A 7,230-nucleotide genomic window follows, 5' to 3' on the forward strand; every position below is an offset into this window, starting at 1 on the left:
GGAACCAGTCCCTGGGGCAGCCCTGGGCTCTGCTGACACCAGCTACTGAGCCAGAGCCTGCAGCTGAGGGGACAGACCCTGGGAAAAGTGCTGGGAACTGACAGGAAAGCGGCTCAGCACAAACGACCCCAGGAGGCAGAAGCTGGGTTTACACTACAAAGTTAAGTTGACCTAAATTGCCCTGTGTATGTCTGGGGCTGATCAAACCCTGTCACAGCGATGCAGTAAAACCACGTCCCTGACTGGCACAGAACTGTGCTTGATCTTAGGTTGGCACAGTGCGAAGGTAGACACTGCATGGCTTATTTGATCCCTAACAGTCCTCCGGCCCCTGCCCCACAGTGCCCCAGTCCCTCCAATAGTTACTGCTCTGCTCATAAATGTAAAGCCCTCTGTGCAGAGGTCACAGACACCAGAAGCCCAGCTCCCCCTTAAACCCTCCCCCTCATGTTTTTGAAATATCCTTTCCTGGCTGTCCACCTTTGCCAGCTCCCCTAAGCTCACCTCTGTTGTTTGCATCCAACTGATGGAGAGGTGATCATGACAGGGAGGGCAGGGGGTTAAATCTGAATGAGTGACATTGTGGCCTGATGCATAGGGCTGCAGCACCCTCCGTCATCATGATGGAAGGGCAGCTGGGCCCACCCTGAGTGGTGCTGTGATCCTTTGTGCCAGGTCACAACAGCCAGCATGTGGGGCAGGGCTCAGCCCCATGGGACAGGAGCTGCCACTGCAGGGTGAGTGTGGGGCAGGAATGCTTCACAGTACTCCAGGCCTCCCTCCCCAAACGGCAGGACCCACCCCCACATGGATGCAATTAAATAACAGGAAATTCTACCCCCCCACCACAAAAAAATCATAAAATTATAACAATAAAGAGAATGTCTCAGGCTCTAGCTGTAAGAATTTGAAATTCCAAGTTGTGTTTGTGTTGATTGTTAACTGTTTTCATGGATAAGTTTGGCTGAGGCAGGAAGAGGGGGAAACAGCACCTTTGAGAGGCCCTGGCTTAGCTAGTTGGAGCTGCTTGTTATGGGAGGCAGAGGCTCGTGTCAGGTCATGCTGATCAGTCAGAGCTCAGACACTGAATGGAACAGAGCTCCACCAGCCTCCCTGGCTCCCAGGGGCATTTACACACAGGGCTGGGGCAACCACTAGAAGAACTAGGTGGTTACCTAGGGCGCCATGTGGTTGGGGGCGCCAAAAAGCGGTGTCTTGGCTCGGCAGGGAGGATCCACCTTCCGGAGGCACCAGAGAGCCAGAGCACCGGCTTGCGGGGGTGGCGAGCCCGAGCCATGGAAGAGCCGGTGCGGTGCAGGGGGGGGCAGCAGCCCTGCAAAGGCCATGGTGCTGCTAGTGGGGAGCAGCTGTGCCCCCCCATGCTTCCTGGCCAGGGTGCGACCTGGTGCCCCCCCCAGGGGCTTCTGCAGGCTGCAGCAGATGCATGTGGGTGGTGGCTCCCATGTGCCCCCCAGCTCCCCCCTTGTCATGTCCTCATGCTTGGGCTCTGCGGCTCCCGGGCATGTGAACTGCCACCGGGGTGCTGGCCCCTGAGCCTGCTCCGGGAGGTGCAGTGGCAGTGGCAGCTCACACTCCTGGGAGCCACTGAGCGCGAGCACGGTGAGGGGGGAACCGGGGAGTGCATGGGGGGCGCTGCCTGCCTGCAGCCGCTGCAGGAGCCCCCGGGGGTGCATTGGGCCGCAGTCTGGGCAGGCACGGACACTCAGCTCCCCCCTTCACCGGGCTCAGGTTCTGCGGCTCCTGGGTGTGTGAGCCGCCGCTGCCCCTGCCCTCCCAGGGCCCCGTGCCCCGGCGGCAGCAGCTCCTGACATGCAGAGATGAGTGCTGCCCAGTGATCTCGGAATTCCTGGTGCGGGTGCTGAGAAGCAGCCAAGCAAGGGAGAGGAACTAGCTGAGGCAGCAGCCAGGAGTGTCCAGGGGGAAGGTGCTGAGTGCACATCATTCAGGATTTGGTACTGCTTTGGCCTCTGGCATCTCAACTGGGCTCAGTCCTGGGTACACAAACAGTGCTGCATTAAGGACCTCAGAAACAGGCCTGACTTGGGAATTCATGTAAGTGCTGAATTTATGCCCCTGCTTTGAGGCTGGCATTGACCATCCCATTCCAAATGACTCACATGAGTTCTAGGAACTTTTGGTTGTGGCCAAATCAGTTGCGCAATATTAAGCTTGCATATGTGTGGTGCGCTGCCGGCAGTGGGGACAGGTGAGAGTCTGTAGCTGGAGCTGGTGGGTGTGGTTGTGGGACAAGATAATATCTTTTATTGGACCAACTTCTGTTAGCGAGAGAGACGAGCTTCCGAGCCAAGCAGAGCTCTTCTCCCCTCTGGGAAATATACTCAGTCACTGCTAAATGCAAATTGGAACAGATTGTTTAGCATAAGCAGGGCCCGAGCTTCCATTTAGGCGACTTAGGTGGTCGCCTAGGGCACCAGGATTTGGGGGGATGGGGCGGCAATTTGGCGGGGGGCCTTCCGCGCCCCAGGTCGTGCGGCAATTCTGCGGCGGGTCCTTCACTAGCTCTGGGACCTGCCGCTGAAGTGCCCTGAAGACCAGGAGCACGGAAGGAACCCCCCCCCCGCCGCAGAATTCCACCCACTGGGAGTGCAGAAGACCCCCCGCCACAGAATTGCCACCCACTGGAGTGTGGAAGGACCCCTCCCCGCCGCAGAATTGCCACCCACCGGAGTGCGGAAGGACCCCCCGCAGAATTGCCACCCACCGGGAGTGCCGAAGGACCCCCGCCGCCGCAGAATTGCCACCGATGGGGAGTGCCGAAGGACTCCCGCCTAGGGCGCAAGAAACCTCGGTTCCGCTCCTGAGCATAAGTATAACATGGATTTCAGGGACCATTCAAGGTGAAGTGGCCAGTTAACAGATTCAGCTGTGTGCGGTTGGTTGTGGCTGTGGTTTGTGTGCAAATGGGAGTGTGTGTGACTGCAGCCAGGTGTCCAACGAGTACACCGGCTCTGCAAGTGCCTATGGGATGGTCATTGCAGATGGTGCATGGGAATGACAATGACCCCGGCAAAGCCAGTGAGTGGACTCGGTGGGGGCGCTCGGGTGGGGTGGGGAGGGCTTGTAGGGCTGTGCACTCTCCAGGGGAGTTCAGGGGTGGGGAGGGGAACCTGGTCTGGGGAGCAGTCCCTGGGCAGGCTGGCCCCTGCGCAGGTGTCGTGCTTCCTACTCAGATTTGAACCTTAGCTTCATAAACTGAGAAGCTAGCATGAACCCTCTAAGCTTAATTACTCAGCTTATCTGCTATAGCTGCCACCAGCCAAAACAGTGTTTGCTCACTCTGGTCTCGCCAAACTTCCGCTGGGGACCAAGACCAGGCCTGAGTCTCAACACAAAGCGGAGAATAACTCCCCCCTTGTTCCATCTTACCCCTCCCAGGCTTCCCTGGAATAATACTCAAAGTGCCGTGACAACACAAGCACCCGAAGATTAGTATCTCTCTCCTCCTCTCTCCTTATCTGAGGCTGTTCAGATCACCCTCCAGAAATCAAACAAAAGAATTCCTTCCTTCGTTCCTTAGCTTACCCAGAGAAACTCAAACAGGTCTTAAAAAAAAGCTTTATAGATAAAGAAAGAAAAACACATAAACGATCTCTGCATCATAGTGACAATTACACGAGGCTAATTCCTCTAGAAAAATATATAGAATAACACTTATCAAAAGAAATACAATTTTAACATTCCAGCAAAAACTACCAACATGTAAATATCAAAAAACAAATAAAACCTTATATTGTCTTATACCTGTACTTACAACGTGGAAACAGAAGATTAGATAGACTGAAGATAGAAAATCCTTCATACTGGAGAGACCGAGAAACAACACAGACCCAAACTTCCTCCCTGAACCTTTTAAAAAATCCGGTTTCCTGATTGGTCCTCTGGTCAGGTGTTTGGTTCCCTTTGTTAACCCTTTACAGGTGAAAGAAACATTAACCCTTAGCTATCTGTTTATGACAGCAGGCTGGCCCCTGGGATCTATAAAGGCTTGTTGCAATTTGCCCCATAATGAACCGATGTGCGGGGGGCGGCAAGGTGGAAGTTTCACTTAGGGCGCAAAAAGGCTCATTGCAATTTGCCCCACAATGAATTGATGTGCGGGGGTGGGGGCAAGGTGGAAGTTTTGCCTAGGGCGCAAAATATCCTTGCACCGGCCCTGGTTCTGCCCTGACCAGAAGCCTGGCCAATATAAGTTCATTGCTCAGTCCGCCCCTCCCTTGATGTGCAGAGGACATGCACTAGCCTTTGTAAACTGAACTGAGATGTTCCAAGCACTTCAACCAAAACACATAGTTTTAGATTAAATATCAAACAGATTTATTGGCTACAGAAAGATCGATTTTAAGTGGTTATACATAGCAAATGTAGAGATCAAAGCTGGTTACCTAAGAAATGAAAATAAATTTGCAAGCTAAGATCTGCAAACTGAAGAGGATTTGAATCAAGCAGTGTCTCACCCTGAGAGATGGTCTAGTTCCTCAATACACAGCCTGGGACTCTTTTCCAGCCTGGGACCCCCTTCTGTTATAGTTTCTTCCAGCTTGCTGGAAAGATCTTCTGCTGTGACATGGGGGTCACTCAGTCCCCATTGATCAAGCAGTCTCCACTGTACACAATCTCTGGATAGTGGGTTCTTTCCTTAATCAGTGTTGATGAGCCATTAACAGCTGTCTGGCTACTCCATTGTTGTACCCAAAAGGCTAGTTGTGGTGTTCCCAGCCTGACAACATATTTCAGTAACACATATAGCAACAATTCATAACTTCACATACAATAACACATACAATCCAACAGATCAAGACTTTTAGAATGACACCTCACAACACATACTTTGTACAAAACATTTCATAATGATCGGACAGGGGTGAATATGGGGGTTCCAGGGTGCTGCTTTGAGGTACAGAGGCCTTATGTTCAACTCAATGCATTTCATCTCTCTGTGTGTAATACAATAATGGTTCAATGCTGCATCTGATCAATTCCAACTCTTCAGCGAATGTTCTAGGCATCAGCAGGCAGAACTGCGCAGATTGTGACAGAAGTCTGGAAGCAGGAAATGGGAGACACTTAAGGCCCTGGCACTGGGTGAGGTGGCCAAATGGGGGACCTTGATGACAGAGTTGGGGGTAACGGCACCGTTAATCCCCTCTGTGGTCTATTGAGAAGCCACCTACAGCAGTGTATGTGTTGGGGGGAGGCAATAACTCCTCGTGGGGAAGGCCCTGCCCCAGCCAGTTTGGTTCTGGTGAACAGGGCAGGGATTTTGCAGGAGGCCTCCACACACCCTGCCGTGACAGTGGATGGCATTTACACCTATTGATGAAAGTCTCCCTCTAACTCCTCCCAGCTGTGAGTGATGCAGACTCAGCAGAAATTCTGCCCACAGTTCGAAATCGAGGCAGACTGGGCAGGTGAGGGCCCCCTAGAAATGGAGCAGGGCTGGTGTGGGGGGCGGCAGCAGCCAGGGCCCTGGGAGAGGAACAGGGAGGGGAACTTCAGTCTCATTCACTCATTTCACAACCATGGGCCTCACCTCATGGAACGAGCTACAGGCAGAACAGCCCAAAGCCTTGAGTCCTGGCACTTTAGGGCCTGTTCACAATTGATTCTGCTTCCCCCAGGATCTGTCCTTAGACTCTCTCCTTTGAACTGTGTGTTCCAGTGTGACTCACCAGGGGCTCTTGCTTAGGGGCCCTGGCCCTGCAGAGACCTGTCACCAGCAGGAGTAGCTCCTCCTTGGGGGAGGGTGGAGTGAAGTCCCAGCAGGAATGTAACTGCTGTGCAGTGCAGCTGACATAATATGGGGGCAGCACCGCCTGCCGCCACTGGGTAATCCTGGAGGCTGCAACACACCAGGCTGCTACCGATGCCTGTGTCCCACTCAGCCTGCAGGCAGCACAGGGAGGAAGCCCAGAGCAGGGCCCAGAGGTGGCTGTGGGGCTGTTTCAGTTCATATGCACTGTGAGGTCTCGGGGGCGTTAGTGATGCAGGGTTCTCAGAGGCAACATGGAATAATGGAGAGCCCAGCGCTGGCCATGGGCGATGGTTCCCCAGTCCCACAAATCTCACTGCCAGGATGTTTCCCCTGGGACTCAGTCTCACTTTCCCCTTTGTTAATTTCTCCCCGTCCCCCCTGCTGCTTTTTCCCCTAAATTCTTTATTTTCAAAAACAGAACCAGAAATAACAGAACCCCCCAGCTGGTGGCCTCAGAAAATACTGATCCTTGGACCAGTTCTCCATCCACATCTCACACTCCCCATGAGACCCCCTGTTCTCAGTCATAGCTCTGCCCACAGTCCTGCCTGTCTGGATGGGTCTCTCCACAGCTGGGATGGGCAAATCCCCTCATGCAGCCCCCTCCCCTCCCAGCTAGGATGTGGGACTCTGGAAAGTCTGGAGGATGCAGCCACATTAGAATTGGCCTCTTCCTCCTTCAGACGCAGTTGGTGGGGACAGAAGTGAGGACACCCCAGGAGGGGATTCATACAGGATATCATGTGAGGCAAATGTCCTGCTTGGACTGGACCTAACTTTACAACCCCTGCAATGAAGCGGACCTGAGCAGATGGTTCCCCGTTAAATCAAACACTTTGCATCTTTCCCCATGATAAGTACATGCATCTGAAGTATTTTTAAACATTGGCCAATCTAATTGTTTATCGTGATCTGTATTTATCATCGCTGCACAGTAAAGCCTCTAATCAGCTATAACAAGTGCACATGTGAACTAATGGATGACACAGTGCAGCAACGACTTCTAGTCACCGTTGAGCTGGCCCAGCATTAGGGGCAGCAGGTTTATATAATTTTTGGTGATGCCCAGAACAGGTCCATGTCCTGCTATCCCCTCCCCCTCTCCCTTGCCTTGTAAGCTGATCTGTATTTTTTTAAATAATGTAAAAATGGTCTGGAAACAGTAAGCGCTTAACAGTTTCACTCTATTGCAAAATATCACTATCATAAGAAAAAATTATATAACTAAGACTATCAACTTGATTAATACTGTTTTGAATACGGAAACAACCCAGCACTCTTGGATCAATAACTCTCAAAAGCAAATACTTTCTAAAAGTAACACAAACTGTAGCTCCTTCTTTTTCGATGTTCTTCAGGGGGCAGCTAACACTTTCCCTCGTTGTTCAGTGGGGGATGGGGCTGCCCCTTTCCCAGCCTGGGGCAGGAGTGGTGAC

The 7,230-nt window shown here is 52.5% G+C and overlaps 1 protein-coding gene across 5 annotated transcripts in view; it reads right to left on the reverse strand.

The window, feature by feature from the left end:
* Positions 1–7,230, reverse strand: part of TSNARE1 (t-SNARE domain containing 1) — a 691,098-nt gene that overhangs the window by 460,769 nt on the left and 223,099 nt on the right. The window lies entirely within an intron of this gene.

The sequence above is a fragment of the Chelonoidis abingdonii genome, chromosome 2, assembly GCF_003597395.2.
Source record: "Chelonoidis abingdonii isolate Lonesome George chromosome 2, CheloAbing_2.0, whole genome shotgun sequence".
Lineage (NCBI taxonomy): Eukaryota > Metazoa > Chordata > Testudines > Testudinidae > Chelonoidis > Chelonoidis abingdonii.